The 5,982-nt window shown below is 38.6% G+C and overlaps 1 pseudogene; it reads right to left on the bottom strand.

Moving 5' to 3' along the window:
- Positions 1-3,014: 3,014 nt before the first annotated feature.
- Positions 3,015-4,342, bottom strand: LOC102758326 (annotated as a pseudogene).
- Positions 4,343-5,982: the final 1,640 nt, after the last annotated feature.

The following is a 5,982-nucleotide window of genomic DNA, read 5'->3' as shown; positions in this document are numbered from 1 at the left end:
TTTCTTGCAGCATGGGCTACACAGGAACCTTAGCTTGGGAGCTAACACGCGAACACTGGGAACTTGTTCCTCGCAGCACAGGCCCCAGGACCCCAATTCTCCGGGCAAGAGGCAGCACCAAGCACCAGTGACTTGACTATGTTTCTTATCACCTGCACCTGGGATCCCTGATTCCCTGGGCATTCACACTAAGAGCCAGTGACTCCAATTCCTGGTGCATGTGCACACAGGGACCCTGATTCTCAATGCGAGGCTGCGCGAAGCAACAGAGACTCTGATACTGGATTCTCTGGGAACTCTGACTCCTGGCACACGCTAGGGGGCTCTTATTTTCAACACACTCTGGGGGGGGGGTCTCTGTTTTAGCACAGTGCAGGCAGGGTCCCTACCTTTGCGAACCTGGTGAGGGTGAACAACCCCACAGAAAGACATAAAGCAACAACTGTTGACAAGAACATGGAGAAGTTGGAACCTTTGTACACTGATAGTGGAAATGTAAAATTGTGCAGCCACTATGAAAAACAGGATGACAGTTCCTGAAAAAATTAAACATAGAATTAGCATATGATTCAGTAATGTCACTTTTAGATATATACCCTACAGAATTAAAGCAAAAACTTGAACACATATTTGTACACCCTTGTTCATAGCAGCATTATCTACTGCCAAAAGGTGGAAGCAAACTAAGTGCATATCAATGAATGGATAAATAATATGTGATAATACACAATTGATTATTATTGAACCTTAAAAGAATGAAAATTCTGACATATGCTATAACATGGATGAATTGCAAAGCATTATGCTTAATGAAATAAGTCACAAAAATACAAATAGTGTGTGATTGCACATATACAAAGCACATAGAGTACTCAAATTCACAGAAACAGAAAGTGGAATGATGGTTGCCAGGCTATAAGAGGAGGCATTGGAAAATTATTGCTTAATGCATATCAAGTTTCAGTTTGGGAAGATGAAAAAGTTCTGGAGATGGAAGATGATGATGATTGCACAATAATGTAAAATATTTAATGTTACAGACTCTACAATTAGAATTTATTAAAACGGTAAATTTTATATTATGTACATTTTAGCACACTAAAAATAAGTGTAAGATTGACATTTAAATATTAAAAATTATGTTTTAAAATACTTGACCCATAAGTGAAGAAGTGAAACATTGGGATATATAACACTTTGGTTGACTTCAAAGCCAAGATTAGCATAAATTAACTGACATTAAAAATAAGTTACAATTTGAAGGAATTAAGCAAAAAAACATATATATGTATTTATACATATATCACATAGACACAGACAGCAGTGTGGTGATAGTCAGAGGAAAAAGGGATTGGGGCTTAGGTGGCAGTGGGCAAAAGGAGGAGGAATGGGGGGAAAAAGACTTTGCTTGGGTGATGGGCACACGATGCAGTACGCAGATGATGCTTTATTGAGTTGTACATTTGAAACTCATATGGTTTTACAAACTGTCACCCCAATACATTCAACAAAAAATAATTAATTAATTAAAAATGGTATTTCAAAAAAGAAAGTATTTTATAAATTAACCACTTTCATACTTGTATCAAGATATAATTTTTATATATCACTAATAGCTAATAGCAAACATAATCTTTAATAAATGAGTCAAAGTTGTTCTTTTGAGTGGTAATGAGATTTGTGATAAGGACCACTCTCACCTTCCTGCTCAGACACACAAATAGAAAATTAAAGTGCTTAATTTCTGCAATCAGAATAATCGGTGTATGACAGTAGAAGTTGGAAATAAGCACAAAATCTAAGAGTAAAAGGGGAAGAGATTGGAAATAAGATAGGGAAAAATAAAAGAGAGAGAGAAGAGGGGAGAAATGACACAGAGAGAGGAATAGAGGGAGAGAGGGAGGAAGAGAGAAAGGAGGTACAATGTTATTATACATATATTTTTGTATCACAACTTCAGTCCTTTGATTCTTAACTGAAGAGAAAAGTTATTGTATGTCTTGCTGTAGCTTCATCAGTTTAAAATTGCAATGGTGCTTACAAATCAATTCTGATGATACCAATGTTTCATGACACTTTAATTTAATAAGATCACCATAATTAAATTTTCCAAGTGATTAAATCACCTTTTATAAAGTATATTACTTTTATTTCAATTATGTGTTTCCTTACACCCCACCAGTTCTTTTTAATTTCCAAAGAGCAATAGATTGTGGACATAAATGCAGTAAACAAAAAAGTGGAATTCAGTATATCTTGAAACTTGTCCATGAAGAATGATCATACCAATGGAATAAATCTTAGAGAAAATATTTAAGACTAACATTTGGATATATAATGAGAAAATATAAAATATAAGTATTATTTCTGGTGTCATACATTTTGACTGATAATGAAACTAATAATTTAATGTTTTAAATTTCAATTGTCAAAGGAAGAAGAATAAGACAGGGAAGAAGAGGTAGAAATAGCAGGAACTGCTGCCACCACTCCTATAATATTTCTTAGAAGAAATGATAGAAGTTTTTCAAAAGATAATCAAAGAATGAAAAAGATATTTTTAAAGGTGACATTAAATCCAGAAACTATCAAAAATGATAAATTCAGATATAGCAATAAACTATCATTTTGCAAGTTACAATCCACAATAAGCAAAAGCAAAAGGATGAACTAGAAAAATTATACATTTTGGAAAACTGATAATTGTCCATAATAGCAAGTATGCCTTTATTCGTTTTTTTTTTCTTCACATTGCAGTCAACTTCTTTAAAGTTTTCTGCGAGTTTCAATAGGAATTTTATGTGCAAAACCAACAGCTGTGTGAAGTCTGTCCTATAGGATATCCTGATACAGCTGTGTGCAGGTGGCTTGGGGTAGCCTCTGCCCCACACCAGGGTCTCTTTCACAATAGAGGGCCATATTTTCTGGGGTTGGGGGGGGGTTACGAGGGTCAGGGGCCTGGTCCAGCTCCAGCTCCACATTGTGAGGGCAGACTCATGGGGGCTTTGGCAGTGTCAGGTCAAGTCCTGGTCCATCCTGGAGACCAGCACCTTGATGTCATTGCTGATGTCTGCAATCATGTGGTCCCATTAGTTCACACTGAAGGTCACAGATTGGCTGTTGGAGCTGCCTGCTTCCCTGTTCCCATTGGAGGTGGAAGTAAAGGTGGAGCTCGTGGCCTGCCTATATTGGCTGAAGCTGTCAGTGATGATGTTGTGGCTGTCCTTCACCCTGATGGTCTTGAGGGAGTTCTCAAAGTGCTGGCTGTCCTTCTCAGGGATGAAGGGCTTCAGATTGAGCAGCAGGAACTTACAGCTGTCCCCACAAAACTGCAGCAGGTTCACACGGAACTTGAGCAGCGAGCACTGTTGAGGTACTCATGAAGCAGAGCTGACACCTGCTGAATCTCCTGAGAGGACAGCTTGGTGTGCAGCATGGCATGTAGTCCTATAGTAGTTCCATAGCCACGGTGCTCAGCTTGCTCTTGTGAAGTGTCTTGGCATGGGGCACTGTGGGCATGCAAGACAAGATGTCACCTGTGAGCAGCACTTAGGAAAGGAGAAAGTGCTGGCATTTGTCTTGTATGAGTACTTCATGTCCACCTTGGTACAGGTGGGAGGACAGGTGGTTGATGTCGAGGACCCATCAAATATGACTTTGTCCAGAAAGTTGATGGTGGGCTCCGTATATATGATCTGAAGACCTGCCTTGACTCCTCTGCTGCCACCTTGCTCTCCATGGCCAGTATCACCAGGCAACAGACCTCCACAGGCTCCACTCCACTCTCCAACATGGAGCTTGTGGTGAGGCCTCTGGAACTTTTTACCCACAGACTCTGACTGAGGGAGACACTGGGGTCTTTTGGTGTCTTCAGGACCACCAAGTGCAAGGCATCATGCCACATATGGGACATGGCCTAATGACATGAATGGGGACCCTGAAGATGCTTTCTTCTCTGTCCCTCCAGGCCAGCTTGACATTTCAGGCAGACAGGCTGATGAGCTCATCTTGCTCCTGGATCAACTATCCGAGGAGCTGGTGGGCTCTCTTTTTGTTGTCTATGAGGTGCAGGATCTCTGTCCTACTGGATGGTTTTAGGTTTATGAATATTAACTTACCTAAACACTTCATCTCCTTCTCAATGTAGTTGCTCAACATTCTGTCAGGCTCCACTCACTCAGGCAGGGACAGCACCACAATGTGCATAGGGCACTGTTCTGTCACCTTCTCGTAGGCTTTTGTATCTCCGATCTTTTCACCTTTGAGGATGACTTGCTTAATAGCCAATATAATTCCAGGTTTCTTGACCTTCTTGACCTCCTCCTCCATGTCACTGTGAGTGGTTCCCACATCCCTGACCGCTATGGGAGCCCCATGACCACTACATGCTTGCCCAAGCCCTGTGATTGCTGCAGCTGTATTCCTTCACTGCCCGCCATTTGCCCTGCTGCCATCTCTGCCCACAGATGTCAGGGCTTATTCCTATAATATTAGTTTCACCACCACAGGGCTGCCAACCTAAAGGCTATATTTACCAGTCCCATGAGCATCTAGATACGGCCTTAATCAAAGTTCTGGCCAACAGGGTTTGAGTGAGTATGAGGCATAAAATCTTTGACTCTTGCCCTTAAAAAAAATTGCTGGCAGACTTACCTGGATCTCTCCATTCTTCTTGATCTCTGGGGGTTAGTAAGAATCAGAGGTGTCACCTCGGGCCTATAATTAGAAGCTATTTGTTGATACATGGACTTTGTATCTAGTAGAATAGTGAAAGAAAAAAATATTTCTACATTTAACCATTTGGGGATATTTTTGATACAATAATATATGATATTCCCTAATAATACATTATTTCACAAAGTCCTTATTTTATAAAGATCTCCTACAATAGAAAAACTGTAAGATTAACTATATAATAAAAAAGTAGAAAAAAACCAGTTCCAAGGAAAGGTAATAAAAATAGATCTTAAGCATATGAAGAGTTGCTAAATTAACTCAAAAAAAGAAAAGATGAAAATTGAGATTCTACTGAAAAGGCATTTTCAACTATTAAATTGACAAAGACCTGAAAAGGTTGGTGAAATGCCATGTTCATGAATATAATAGTAAAAATGAACTTTTATGTATTAATGACTGGAGTACAAAAGTATAACATTTATATGCATACATACTCTTTGACCTAGCAAATTCAATTCTAGGCATTCATCATATAAACATACATGCACCAAATGACCAATAAATAAAAGGTCATTTATTTCAGCATTGTTTATATTAAGAAAAAGTCAGAAGTGACCTACAAATCCATTGGTAATAAATTGGCTAAGTAAATTGTGGTATGTCTAGAAAATGAAACACTATACTATCCTAAGAAATATTGAAGAAATTCCTAATGAAAGATCAAGATATATTTTATTTGTTTTTATATGAAATTATTGGAGTGACAATGGTTAATAAAATTAGATTATTTTCAAGTGTAAGAATTCTAGAATACATCATTTGTATATTGTACTGTGTGTTCACCATCCAAAGTAAAGTATACTTCCGACAACATTTATCCCCGCTTTACCCTTTTCTACCTCCCCCCACCACACTGTATTGACTTTTTTTTTTAATCCCTAAACCTTTTTCACCCAACTCCCACCCTCTCACCTCTGACAGCTGTCAGTCTGTTCTATGTATCTGTGGGTCTGTTTCTATTTTGTTTGTCAGTTTATTTTGTTAATTAGATTTCATATATAAGTGAAGTCATATGGTATTTGTCTTCCTCTTACTGGTTTATTTCGCTTAGTATAATATTCCCCAGATCCACCCATGCTGTTCCCAAAAGGTAAGATTTCTTTTTTTATGGCTGACGTATTTACCATAGCTTTTTTATCCACTCATCTACTCAGAGGCACTTGGGCTGCTTCCAAATCCTGGCTGTAAGAAGTAATCAAATGGCCAAAAAAAAGCACAGTGAAATCCATTTGAAGTTTCAAAGAC

Source organism: Myotis davidii, unplaced genomic scaffold, assembly GCF_000327345.1.
Source record: "Myotis davidii unplaced genomic scaffold, ASM32734v1 scaffold2269, whole genome shotgun sequence".
Taxonomy (NCBI): Eukaryota; Metazoa; Chordata; class Mammalia; order Chiroptera; family Vespertilionidae; genus Myotis; species Myotis davidii.
Note: the sequence above shows the minus strand (reverse complement) of the source record. Positions and strands in the feature narration are given on the sequence as shown.